The sequence below is a fragment of the Meleagris gallopavo genome, chromosome 11, assembly GCF_905368555.1.
Source record: "Meleagris gallopavo chromosome 11, MGAL_WU_HG_1.1, whole genome shotgun sequence".
Lineage (NCBI taxonomy): Eukaryota > Metazoa > Chordata > Aves > Galliformes > Phasianidae > Meleagris > Meleagris gallopavo.
In genome coordinates, this window is record NC_139414.1 from 20,415,741 (window position 1) to 20,429,396 (window position 13,656).

Here is a 13,656-nt window from a genome sequence, read left to right on the forward strand (position 1 = left end):
AGGCAGCCCTGGGAGCACAGGTGAAGGCAGTTCATCTGTGTGACTGGAAGCCGTGGAGCCTGGCTGCGCCTCTCTTAGACCTCATTGAAGGGGATGGCTGCCACTGGGGAAGGATCTCAGTTTGGAGATTCTTTTCTCGTGGAGTCTTCCATGCTAGCCCAGATCTTCAGAGACAGGTGAGCACCTTTCTATCACACTAGTCCCTTTGTCATTACATCTCCTGTATTGCCATTCCACTGCATGGATCTTTCTGGTTGTTACAGCATGTGTCGCAGTTTTCAGGTTCTATTCATTTGTGAACACACGGCGTACTGATATAAATCCACTAGAAATTGCCTCTTAGCAGTGCGTTTCCAATCTTTGAGAGAAAAGTAGGCTGGAAGATGAAGGCTTATGTATTATGGGGTTTGTATTTCTGAAATGTACCTTTTTTAGTCTTTACTGAAGAATAAAACAATCACAGGACTTTTTGCTATAAATTAACACCTCAGCCAAATTAAGTATTCACCTTTGAAAGTTTAAAAGCTTTTATTCTGATTTCAGTTGCTTCAGGACTAAATTTTATGAACAAACATAATTAGCCATTTTTAAATGCTTCATAAGACAAGATAATTCCTTCCTGATCCCTGCTGAAATCTTTAAGCATGAATACTGATTATCTTGTTTTAGCATGTAAACGTTCTGGCATTTTGTTGATAAACTACATTAGTTGCACTCATAGAAACTTTAACTCATAGACTTAATGACTACAAAGCAGTGATGTGAATCTACAATTAGCACAGGTGTGAATTTGAGAGGCTTTTAATTGGATTGCAGGTGAGATTAAGTAAGGTTTCCAGGCACATTGCAAGCAGGGGTGCTGGGATGGGAAGCTGGGTGAGTTGTATAATGATTTTTGGTTAGTTTGGGACAGGAGGAGAGGAAGAAGGGCTTAATTAGAGTACACTGACTTTTGCGTAACAGGTTCTGATGAGAAGTTTCCATCTTGATAGCATCACAGAAGTATGAGGATCCTTATGCTGGCTCTGGGGCTTTGTCTTCTGGGTTTTATTGACCTAAATCATTACGTTCATTGCTTTCTTTTTTAAAATGCTATGATTCTGGGCAGAGATCTGGGAATTACTGTTGTTTGAAAGGTCTGTAGTCTCTGCAAAGTCATGTATGTACCTGGAGAAGAGTATCAGCTTTTGATCTTTTCAATTCTGTTTCATTTTAATGTATGCTATGACTGTAGGAGCGAATGTTTTAGCCACTATTAATAGAACAATGTACAAACGGTGTAGGTGGTTCTTGCAGTTTGGGAATGCTGTGGTTAATTTCTTTAATTTATAAAGTATTTATAAGTCTTCAGTTATACTGAGTAGTGGTAGAAGTGTGTAGGCAGAAAGTAGTTATCTCCATACCTCTCAATCTTCCAAATTAAATTCGCTCCTGCAGCATGTCTAATCACTTCAGGGTACCTCATCATCCTCTCTCTGTTACAGGCTAGGCAGCACCATTTCTTCCAAAATAGACACGTTGCAATGGAGTTTTCAGATTGATATTATTATCTCATATGTGAGACAATTAGGGTTTTTTTAACCCAGAGAAAACGGGGAGATGTGACCAGCTGTTTATCGAGGACTGTTTAGAAAGTAATTTGTATGGACTTGATTTAGGATTGTGAAAGTCAGCCAGAATTGTGCATCTGAAGTGATACTTCTGAAATACTGAGCTTTTCCTGCTCACAAATTACAAAGCTGCAAATTTTATAGGTGCTGCTAACTCAAGTTCCATCGGTCATTAAATAACGTGTTTAAAAATATTTGTTTTACACCAGGATAAATGAAGCATAGTTTAAAAAAAAAATAATTCAGAATTAGAATTGCAGAGTAATATTGCTATGTTGCTTTTCAACATGTATACATATTTAATCCGAGCATTCATCCCATTTCATGTCTATTTTCAATACAGTGGTCATTTGGATTCTTCTGGTTTTCCTCTTTTTGGCTCTATAGAAGGGTTTTGTTCTTGCAGCTCTTGCTGCAGGTGTAATTTTAGTTTCAAGAATGATTGTTAGAAATCAAAACTGCAACATATGCTTGTATACAGCTGGCTGCCTCAGTTCAGTGGTACTTCCATTTTGTAGTTCTCTTCAGGAATGACCTCAACGTTCTTATTAGTTTTGGACTATTGAGTGACTTTCAGTTAATTTAAGTTTTGTTGTTGCCTTCAGCAGAAGTGCCTTTGACTGACACTTTCAATCTTCTTTATCACTTAATAATCTGGGAGATGCTTGCTATTTAAGAGGAAAAAATCCAAAGCTCAAAAACTACTTTTTCAGAGTTGTCTTAATGACACACTAAATGGGAGAGTGAAGCTATAGACAGACTGTACTTGTGCTCATCTTTGCAGAGGAAGTTTCATTGGATATTAACTAAAAACTCCAATGATTAATTTGCTTAACATTTTGTGCATGTTCTTCAGCTAAGCATCCTCTGTTGCCCCCAGCAGACTATTTCAGTTGTACTATAGATCTGATACCTTTTAGCAGTTCCTATCTTTGTCCGTGCTCAAATACAGTGTCTGATTATTAAAAATATCAAGATCAGTATATCCAAGAACACCTTTCTAGGGAGGGACGCTGCCAAACAGCTGCTGCAGGAGCTCTAAGGATGTCACAATTGCTTCTGGGTCCACAGCTGCAGAGTGATCTTGGTAAAAAGTCAGCCTACAAGGTTCTACTTTTGCTCCAAGAAGCATTTTGACTGGGTCTGACCAGTGTTATTTGACAGCACTTCAAAGTGAAGGAAACAATGAAAGTGGCTTCATTGTGTTATTCTCCGTTAACTCTGGGCACAAAACACTGGATTATCTGGACTTTAGCTACCTGAAACCGTGGTAAGACAGCAACTGGGTGAGATTCTGAAAGCGTTTGCGCTGAAGTCAGTCAGTATCAAGTACAAGGAGGACATGAGGACCATAGTCCTCTGGACCAAAGGAAACAAGGCTGAAATCCCCTCTTGTGCATAATGATCCTTTGGCAAGATGTGACATCTGAGAGCTCTTGGAAGCCTCTGGACCTCCGTTAGCTTTTCACTTGTTTAATCTTGCCCTTGTTACCGGTGAGCCAGGTGTGCTGTAGCATAGAAAAGGAGGTTTTGTTGTTGCAGACATTTTAACTCTTTGAATAACAGGGGGAATAAAACCCATTCAGCAATGGAAAGGATTCAGGGAGGATATAGTCCAGGCTGTCACCAACTCCAGAATAAGCTCTGCAACTTCTGTTGATGTAACAACAGTTCTTATGTCAAATCCTTGAAAATAACACACGTCTTGTTTTTGTGTTCATAGAAATCTGCCTTAAGCATGTAATCCTTCTGCATCTCTTTAGTGTTGGAGTTAGTACCCTAGTTTTTAGGGGTTTCTGTGGCTGTATCATGAATTCACTGCATTTAACGTTCATAACACCACATCTATAAAAGTAGATTAGTCCATTAAAGATCTTGTTAATAATGGTTCTAGCAAAGCATACATTGCCTCCAGCAATACAATTATTGGTCAATAATTCCTCTTTAGCTCTCTGTATTACTACTGCTTTATTTCAGCACTTGGCTTCTTACCCTTTGATCTGCTCATTATCTTTATACCCTCTGATCCTCTTTGTAATTCTTTGGCAGTTTGATCTGTTAGTATCCATTTTCCCTAATTTCAGTAGAACGTGCATTTCTTCTGACCCTCCTCACGTTTCCTTGTATGAAGACTTACTGTCTTTCTGTAGGCTCTATCTTCTCTAAGTATGCATTGACATAAAACATTATAAAGTATCTTCAGACTTTCATTGCAATCCTTTGGACTTCATGAAAATATCTCAATATTTTGGCTTTGACGAACTTTAATGGATGTGGGCACTCAACCCTCGTAAATTCTTTGGCACTGTGTCTATTGTAAGATTTTCTTCGATATAAATCTACAATTGTTGGTTGCATTTGCATCTTAGAGACTATTACAAACACAGTTTCTGCTGTGTTTTGAGTATGTAATATCAGAAAATACATTTTTTTTTTTAATATAAGTGTTTTCCTGTTTTATGAGCACACAGCTCATGAATAACTGAATTTTCCGCATTGCCAGATTCCCAGTTCCTTCTAAGACAGATGTAGACTTTGAGTGTAACCTAAGCATGTTTTGGAGCATTAGAGGTTTAGTTAGTTAAGCTCAAGTTTTATCTTTATGGAACAGAAATGATGGTACTAGTGAATGGGAAGGCTTCTGGGACTGGGAATTGACAACTGGGATGTCACCTCAGCATTTGAAAGCCAGATTTTATTTCTTTGCTGTGGTTAAAGATATCCTATAAGAGTAAAAAAACAGTCACTCTTGCAGGCTTTCTGATGTTGCTCCTAAGGTGGGGATGGATAATGGATGGTTTCCTGTTGGGCAGGTTGGGTGATGGGGCAGATTGTGGGTCTGGGAACAGAAAGAATCAGGCTCATGTTGGGGTCCTTTCTCCTCCTGGATGACCCAGGCATGCTCTTCCTATGGGGACACATCTGTCCAAAAGCCATATTACATGTGCCTCATCCAGTGCTGTCATTCTCCTGTGAAGGTGGTTGTTTGTTGTTTTCCTATTCTCAGTTAAATCATCCATTTTGGAGCTTTGCAAAATAAAAGCCCACTCAAAAGTCATGCGAAAGAAGGACAGGCTTCTTTTAAACTTCCTTGCTTTGCCCATCTGTGCTCTGGGAGTTCAATTGTTAATATTTCCCTACCGTTTTCCCCTCTGAGGGGGCAGACTTAGTTCAGCACTGAGACTTTGAGAAATATTTATCAATAAAATGCTGCAAAACACAGTCAGTTCATTCTCCATGTGGTGCATGCAAATGCTTGCTTAGTCCATCAGCCGAAGCTAGCAGCTATTCAAAGGAATGGTTTTATGGTGTATCCTTGCAAATGAACTCAAACTGCTCTTTCCAAAGAAAGCTCTATGGGGCTGCCAAATGACAATCATTTATGCAACATTTTTCTTTTGCCTCATTTCTGCTGTAAAAAAGATGGATTGAATGTTTCTTTTTTATATAATCTGTGAATTTTTAATACAGAGGATTCATTTTTTTTACTTCTCCAGTGTAAAATAAATGAAAAAACATTTCATTTTGTGTGCATCCAAATCTTTTTGATCAGATTACTCTTATGAACTGTGGAGAGTGCAAGGGCAAAATGTGTGTTACAGAGATATCTCCCTCTAAAATCCTAAGAGACATCTCCCAAGAAATAACAATATTCCTCCATAATTTTCAAGCAAACATGCATATTAAGTCCAAAAAAAAAAAAAAAATCTAGTAGATTTTTCTTCCTTTTTACCTTTTAGACTTCCCTTGATATTGCGTAATTTGCCATTTTTTCACATTAGTTCTCAAGTAGTTCACACTTTGTTGCATCACAAGGCATTTAACAGCTTTTCAGTAATGTGATTGTTCAATTGTCTGCATGTTCCTTGACATGGAAAAGCAAAGCATAAAATCAGCCTGAAATATCTTAAAATACGGTAGTCCATTTCACCGTAACTGGAGCAAATAATGGAGAATTGGTAAAATAAAATTTGAGGAAATGAATTGTGGTTTGCAATAAATACACGTGCTGCTCCAAGGGTATTTCTATTTGAATTATGGCATTTCTCATTTATTGTTTGGGAACCAGGGCTTATCTGCTTGACTTCACTTTATAGTCCCTTAGCCAGGTATCTTAGCTGCTTCTGAGACACACTATAATTCAGTACTCTGTAGAGAAGCTCAGTTCATTGGCTGTAGGTCTCAGGTTTGCCAAACATAACCAGAAAGGTGGTCAGAAGTGCTGATGCTGCTGTTTTGCTTTACTACCAAACGATGATGTGAAGGAAAACTTTTTGCTCTCTCTTGGTGAAATTCTCTCTTGTCAAATATTCCAAACAGAGCAGCAACCCCAACTGTGACCTGCTTAAACAACTACTGAACCTCAGCTGAGTCATACCTGGCTTTGTGCCTAACTTTAATGTAAAATAGCATTTCTTAATTTTCTTCTGTGTTGCTTATATTATTAGTATTATGCGTTCTTGAGAAACTTGCAGGATTTCTGCTATTTGGCATTTGTATTAAAAAAAAAAAAGGTAACTTTCTATGAGGGTTGCCAACCAGGATGTTTTTTAACACAGTTCAGCTGCAGTTCGTCCATTTCCTAACAAATATTATTTTGCCTTTCATAACACTCCCATGTGTTTACAACTATTAAAGCTCTAACCTGGCAGAGTTTTCCCCATCGCCTGTGTTTGCTCTGTAGCTCTGAACAGCAATTAAAAACCAAGATTTAAAGAAAACTTTGTGATTTTATTTTCAAACGCATTTGGTATCCGTTCTCCGTTTGCTGCAAATAGGTTCAATATTTTGCACTAGAAACCTTATCTAAAAGAGAATGAAGTCAATGAAAGCTTCTCCGCTGAAATTTGCAAGCTCTAAACTGAACACAAATTCAGCAGCTGAGCCAACCCTCTGTCTTTTAATAGAAGTCAATAACTCTTTCAACAGAAGTCAATGTTCAGGTTATGCCATGACATACATGCAGCAAAAAAAAAATAATCCATCAACAATGTATTTATAACTGAGATGAATGGACAATTGATAGCATGTCACACACACAGGAATTGCAAGGTATTGTTGACTCTAATCTTAACCACAGGAAGATTTAGAAAAGACTGAGATGCCAGTTCTGCCTTGTAATCAGCGTGCATGATTACTCTGTTACTGCTGGGAGGGGCATGGCTTTAAATGGGCTTTAGTGAGAACTATTGGCGATAGGTGGATGGTTGGACAGGATGATCTTCTAGGTCTTTTCCAATCTTGGTGTTTCTGTGATTCTGTGAAATACTGTTTATCTCTGAACTATTCAGATAACTTCTCTCTTTTTTTTTTTTTTTCTTCCTGTGTTGTTTCAGCAAACTTTAATTGAATTAGAGAAGTTCTTTAACTTTGTCATAGTTGTGGCCGCCTTATTCATGAATTTAAGCTCTCACATTCCTGCTGTTTCTGCTTCAGTATCTGTTGATATGTTTGTTTGTTTGTTTGTTTTTTGTCTTTTGCTCAAGTCACTTGAGAAGGAAGCAGCTTCCAAATATGCCTGTAGGGCTTGGAATGTATCCTATAGAGATTGCCTGCTTTGCAGCAGTGCCTCAGTGTGGAGTGTACTGCACCTGAAGGATATGTAATCAAAGTGCCTTTAAGGTCGCACTAGAGAGGTTGTATATCCAAGGCAAATAAAAAGGGGTGTGTGTTAGATTCAACTAGGTTCCCCATATTCAGTGGGAGTCAAAAATTGTTTTACACTCTACACATAACCAGATTTTGGTCAGTTTTAAAAATCTCTTTGCTCTGTAATCGAAACTCTGGTTGTCGTCTTCTTTTTTTTTTCTGATTACTGTAGTAAGATGTAAACATAATAAACAACTTCTGTCATCTGAAAAATAAACCTATAACTTGGGACATACTTGGAAGTGTTTACAGATGTTCAGTAACTCCATGAAGACTCTTGCGTCCCTTTGAATTTAATGGAAGTTGACACTGAATTCAATGAACTGTGAATTTTCCTCTCAATTCCACTAGCGCTTTTTCTGGACTTAGTATGCCTGTAATTTCAAACAATGTCTGTAAACAGTGTTATAATACAACCACCAACTCAACCATAGCATATCAATTGAGAAGTCAGGGGACAAAATCTGCTGTTAGCTGCCTCCAGTTTGCATCTGAAATGGATTCTTTGGACCGAATGCACTTGAAATTCATATTCTTCTACTAATTGGTTTAATTTATGTTTAAAAGCTTTTATTTATTTTATTTTAAGTAAATTACTATCAGCAGGGCTACTGCAATCCTGAATTGTATGTGGGACACACATTTTGGACTGTAAGTTCCCCCGCTTCCTTCATAACCAACCTTGCAGATCAGGAAGGAGAAGGTTTTAGCTTGTTATCCTTCTAATCCTATTGCAGTGCTTGCTGCCCTTGATAGTTTTCAGGCAAGCAGGTGCCTGGAAGGAAGTGGAGTCAGATATCTAATTACTGTATCTGCCACGCTCTGGAGAGTGATGAGAAGTTATGTTGGGATAAATGCAAGTGGGAAACGGAAGGCAATAGTAGAAATGCCACTGCACTGGGCTACATACCAGAGTGAAGCTGCTCTGCCAGAATCGTCTCCTCCCCTTCTGGCACGCTGACCTGTCCTTTGGCTAGCAGACAAGCTCAGGGGTCAGAGAAAGGAAAGGTGCTGTGCTGGCAGGCAGCAAAATCCCGGCTTGTGCTGCAGGGTCTTAAGAGACAGAAGGCAATGCAGGACCTAATTCCTGGCCTCTGTTAGGAAAACTTGGTGATCTTCATTATGCTGTTTTCCTGTTTCTTAGATTCAACAAGCAGCAAAGCCCTATTAAAATCATCTGACTTACGTTAGTACTTAAGACACTTTTTTTATTATTATTATTATTGGTAGCTTTGCTGAAAAAGAATGGGCTTAAGCTGAGGCACTTTGCTGCATAAAGTTCCCAGTCAGTATTTTAACTGGGCTATAATTTCCTGTTGTTTAATGTGAAGCACCTCCTCATGTCTTCAGAATAGTCTTATACATATAATCAGGAAGACTGTGCTCATCCTATGCCTCACTACATCTTATTATGAAATTATAATGCTAGTCTATAACCTTGCTGGAGGGAGAGTTTCAAGCTAATGCAAGAAAACTTGCCTCCCATACCAATGAACAAGTATTTTAAAAAAGGTATCTTAATATCCATCCAGCACCACGATGCAGCAGCCCTGAGTGGATTTCTGTTGCTTATCTTGAAAAATCTGCAGTTTTACTGTTTAACTATTACCACCCAGCCCCAATGGGTGCTCAAAATTATAGAAACTTAGTTCTGTCTGTTTTATCTTATATGGCAATCATCATGCTGCCTAAACATGTTGCTTACAAATTTCAAACCTGATGTCTCTGGGAAATATTGTGCATGTTTGCTTTCTGGTTACAAAATGTACAGAAACTTCAGACCCGCTCTTCGTCAAAAAGCATTAGAATGTAGAATTAACAAGTCAGCGCTTTTTAAAAGCTCAGTCTGCTCTGTGCTCTTCAAAGCATGAGAACTTCTTCAAAAGTGCAGTAAACAGTCAGATGTTCCCTCTGAGCCTGATAAAACCTACTGACGTCTGCAGGGAGCTATGTTACTGCAGGAAAACTGTACCTACTCCATCACTGCTAGCATTGCATATATAGTCCTAGAGCCAGCTTGAAGATGTTCAAGCAAGATAATATCAGTCTGTTTGACAATAACCACTTCTCTCATGTAAAATATCTACGTAGACTGCATTATGTGCTCATAACTGTACAGGCATGGCAGTTTTTTCCTACTCTGAAATAGTCACTTTGTCTTATTATCTAAGTGTCTGCCAAATACGTGCAAGGATAGGGAGAAGAAAAAAACAAGGAAAGTTGTAAAAACACTATGTGCGGTCTCTGAAGAGACAGAAATAATTCCGTGAATATTATTCTGCCTTTCTTTGTGCAGTCCCAACCTTTGTATTTTGATGACAAAAAGTGCATTTGAAAAGCAAACTGGCATAATTACAGTACAGAGGAACCTGTAAGAAATGGCAAAATGGCACTATAAAGAGAGCCACTGGGAATAATGTGAGCAAAAGCAGAAATAAAATAATGGTATTTGTACAAAGAAGAATTTGTTTGTAACAAATGCTGAAAGAAAACCTCTGCTAATTTAATTCACCATAGAACTTTTCTGCTGCCCCATGCTGTATATTTGGAATTTAGCTGGGACACTCATGATGTGATCCATATTGTTTGCTCTGTAACAGCTCTCTGGGTATGCAGAATTTATGCAAGACTTTAGATTTTGCTTAGAACTTCGCTAAAAAGCCTGCATCATTTTAAAGGATGAGCACTATGGTAATGTGAAGCTTTGCCTTTGCAGCAATTGTTTGAAGGGCACTCTCCAGAGCAGGTGAAGAGAAGCAAGCAGGCTCATAAAAACACTGAAACGTTCTTGGATTTGTATAGCTCCAACTTTCATTCCATGCTACTTCTTGCCTAAGAGATTGAAAACGCTAAAGAGGAGAAGAGGTGTTCTGAGGAAAGAATGCTGATGTTGGTAACATATACTGTGAAAGCAGCCCATCAGGTTTGCCAGAGTCAGGCTGGTCCCACTGATCCCAGTAACTTGAGATGCTTCGTGTCTTCGAGTCCTTTCAATCAGAGATCATTTACTTCCCCATCTACTTTCTGGAGGGTTTTCTGTCTCCTCCACAGGCACATGGAAGCCAGCTGCAGCATTTCTGCTTTGACTCTTCTGGGGACAGCCTCGGGTGCCCTTCCTCCAGGCTGTTGTTCTTACAGAGAACACTGAGGCATGGCACGTCTCAAAATGAGAAAGGACAACTAGGGACTCCAGAGCTCCATCTTGAGTTGTCACTCCATCCCCACACACATTCCCCCTGTGTCAGTCTGAGCAGCAGGAGCAGAAGAAATAAAAGCATGATTTAGCATTCCTGCAGCGAGGAGTGCTGTATGCATGGTGTGAATACCACGGGTGAAGTTGCACAGGCCTTTTATTTTAGAAGTGCTAAGCTGGGCCTTCCTACGAGGCCTGGTGCTGCTCCCCCCACCAAGGCCTAGCACTATATAAAGATAAAACCAATGAGGAAAAAAAGATGGGGGTGAGCACCCAGCCTCCTTTTGGCTTTCTGCTGTCTGCCAGGTGATAGGATAAAGGCTGACCAAGCAGAGGAAAACAGAAGCAAGGAAGTTTGCCTGTCAGAGTATGCATCAAATGGAACCTTTTGCAGAATTTTCCAGATGGGCAGAATCTTTGTCATTCACAAACTGTCCGTATGCAGCCTGGGCTCCGATACTCATGAATTCCTGCTTCTGTTTGTCTTGATGGATCTATTTCTCTCTGTTTTTCATACATTTCAATTTCCATAACGTTTTTACATTATATGTAAGCTATTCATAGTCTGCAGCGGGATAGCTAGATCAAGAAAGAACAAGATTATCCTTGTTACTCCTCAAAAACAACAGAAATAGCATTTCTCTGCTTTTGTTGTAGGCTGACAGTGTAATATAAAAACTGAAACACAGCAAGTATATTAATTTACTGTCTCTTAAAGGTAGACTTCATTCTTATGAAAAGTCCTCAATGCCTCCTACCTGGTGGAACAGTTTCATATAAAATATATTGGTGACACTTGTTACTATTAAAAGGAAAAAGAAAAAACAATGGCAGCAATAAAATTGCTGACAATAACATAGTGTCTTTGTCCACTGAGATTTGGCTATAATCAATATGTAGTGCCTTCTCTAAAAATACTTTGGCTTTTGGCAGCTTTAAAATTTTTACCTCTTGTACCTTTAGAATGTGTAAGAATGTGTAAGATTTAGGGAAGTTGAAAAAGTAAAACAAACAAAAATAAATAAATAAACTTTGAGAAATCACTGAAAGGATGATGAATATTTAAATTTCAGAAGTTTACCTCCAGCTGGACAGGAGCAGACAATATTTCAGATATGCAATAGCATAGAAAATCAATAGGATAGAGGCCATGGTTATTTCTGCTGCAAATGTAATTCTGGTTACTTTATCTTAAGGCAATAATCAAAGTTTATTGCAAACACTATGGACCTTTCTTTTTCACAGCTATGTGAACAAGGAGTATCTCTACTGACACTTGGGAAATTATCTCAGTGAGCAGAAAATCAACTCCTGATTTTACAGAAATGAGGTTTCTAGAACATATGTGTTAAACTTCAGTAACTGTTGAAGCACAACATTGCAACATGTTTTTTTTTTTTTCTTGTTTGGTACAAAGGGTCAGAGATCATCATCATCATCATAGATGTCTAGCACTCTTGATTAAGGAAAACTAACTACGAAGAGAAACTAAACAGTGCTGATTTGAATTACATATTGTAATTTAATCATTGTTTATAAAACAGATGTTTGAAGTTTTTACACTAATTTATCAGTTCTGGTACAAACACTTCATCCTTTAAGCCTCCGTATAATCTTCACTTTTGGTACACAGAAACTCTGTATTGCCCTCACAGTATTCTTGGTATGGTTCTGCACTCCAGGCATCCAGCTTGGACCTGCAATAGAAATTGCCAGTTTTCAAAAGGAGGCCTGTCATCGTAATATGTCCTATTTAAAGTCAAGTCATGTACTCCAGGGTAGAGCCTCAGATAAAGTCCAACTCTGAGTCCTAACCACTCTGGACTAAATTTTCTTCAGAAAGAGTGTCCTCAATTACTGTGGCCACTCATGCTTGTTATGGCATGTATTTGATAACTACAGATACAATGACATCCTACCATTTTAGTCGTCTCTTATGAAACATAACCCGTGGCTCAGGGAATCATCAGACCTATGGGATCTTTCTTCCTTTTAAGAACACTTAATGAGTAGCTTTACAAGTTCTCTCTGTCCTTACAGTGCTTCTTTTAGATGTGAAGGCTGATTTTTTGCAGTGGAGCTGCAAAACCACTAAAGGAGCACTTGAATAGAAAAAGAGTTTAAAATACTACAGGCTGTTGACATCTGAACGAAAAGTTTAAAATCATCATAGCTCTATACCAGATTGGGAGAGAAAGGAGATATATTTGTTTGAGTCTGTTAGATTATTTTAAAACTTTGTTAAAATTATGTTTAATCTAGACAAAGAAGAAGACATGATAAAAGATTTTCTTTTGTGAAGTCTCCAGTGCTGAGTCTCTAGAATTCGCTATCTGTCCCTTTATATTTTCATACTTTTCTTTGTAATTAGTTATAAAATTTACTTAAGTAAGGTGGTTACAAACAACATCTGATGCTGTTGTGCTGCATCGCCTCATTCGGGCCCTAGGTGAGCTCCAGAATTGCTCAAGCGGAGTTTATTGCAGGGACTGCAGGCTGAAAGGTAGTTTCTTCTTGTTCATTAGTGCAAAATGTCATTTACATTTAAATGATGATCGAACTTTATTTGATTAATGCAGAGTAAGAAACTTAGGTGATCCAAAGTTCACAAATGAAGCGTCTGTGTACAGTTCTTCAGTGCACCGTTAATCACAAAGATACAGAAATACTATGGGAAAACTGAATACGTAAGCCATAACTTTATTTGATGTTAATGCTTCAATTGTATGCCAGGATACTGATACTTTTACTTTAGAATATGTTGTTTTACACGTATAGTAAATCTGTTTTCATCAGATAAATTTAAGTAACGTAGTTGCGAGGCAATGAAAGCGGTCAATTGGTACATTCTGTGTTTTTTAACACAGCAGTTTTTTTACTCTCTTTACTGTCTAAGACAATCCACATGAGAATTCTTAATGTGAGGGATTTATTTATTTTTTTTTTTTTCATGACTAGTGGTACTGGTGATTAATGAAGCGATGATCCGAGATGCCAAAATATCTTCTATTTTTTCACCTATCTTTTATTCGTTATTTCTTGTGCACATAAAAGAGAACAAAGGCAGGAAAAAAAGCCACCAAAATGCAGATGGACAAAGAAATAATCTGTAATATCTTTAAAAAGATTGTTGAGGTAATAGAGAACATTTTTTGATGGTAAGAGTGGAAGGTAAAGAAACACGAGACCTTTGGGAAAATGAAG